Consider the following 961-nt stretch of genomic DNA (forward strand, 5'->3'; position numbering starts at 1 on the left):
AAAACCAACTGCACTTTCTCTTAAAACGTCGCTTTCTCTTAACAATTCCATTGTTACGTAACACGTCCATTGTTGACACTTCCANATATATAGATCAGGCATATAAAGTGATTTGAATTTTGCATTTCAAACGGTGTTTTTACAATTTTTCGAAATTTTATTTAATGTTTTGATGGTCTTCTTTTCTATGTTATTTGTTTGCGTTATTTTAAATTAACTTAATCTTGATGTATTTTAAAGCCGAACTTTAGTTACGATTAATTTATTTTGAAATAAAATTTAATTTAAATGTGGAAGACCGTTACGAATGTAACGGAAAAGGCGATTATTAGATTCTTAAGATGTAACGACTAAATTAATGCTTTATTTGACAGGAATGATTCCTGTTGATAAATTTTTCTGTGAAAAGAACCTAATCGTTTTGATTGAATAAACAAACAACTTTTATCGGTGGCGAATCGTGAATTTGTAGCTGCCGTGGATAATACAAAGACTATTGTGTCTATAGTAAAACTGTCCAAAACAGAACCTTAATAAAACGGAAACCTGTCTGAACGGATTGTGCCAGTGCCGTTAAATTCGGTTTACACAGGTTTCACTATAATCATTCCTATTTTGACAGAATTCATAAATAATGAATAAAACAGCAGTAATATTACCTTAACATTTAACTATTTGTTGACAATATTCTAAAGTTACTTTCTACTAAGAGAGGTATTCCTTTCTCATTTAGAAAATGGGTCTTATTGAAATTTATGTATGCTGGTCAGTCTGTACGCCTCTCACTTCTTAAAAAATTGTAATACAGTACAGCCTCGATTATCCGACCCAATTGGGGACTGGGGTTGGTCGGATAATTGAAAAGTCGGATAACCGAAAAGTATGAAAAAATCCATTATTAGTGTAGTATATTATTATATCCCATGTAATTAGTATATTAGTATATCGCTATTAACCTACT

Source organism: Centruroides sculpturatus, unplaced genomic scaffold (assembly GCF_000671375.1).
Source record: "Centruroides sculpturatus isolate CEXI.00-Female unplaced genomic scaffold, Cexi_2.0 scaffold463, whole genome shotgun sequence".
Lineage (NCBI taxonomy): Eukaryota > Metazoa > Arthropoda > Arachnida > Scorpiones > Buthidae > Centruroides > Centruroides sculpturatus.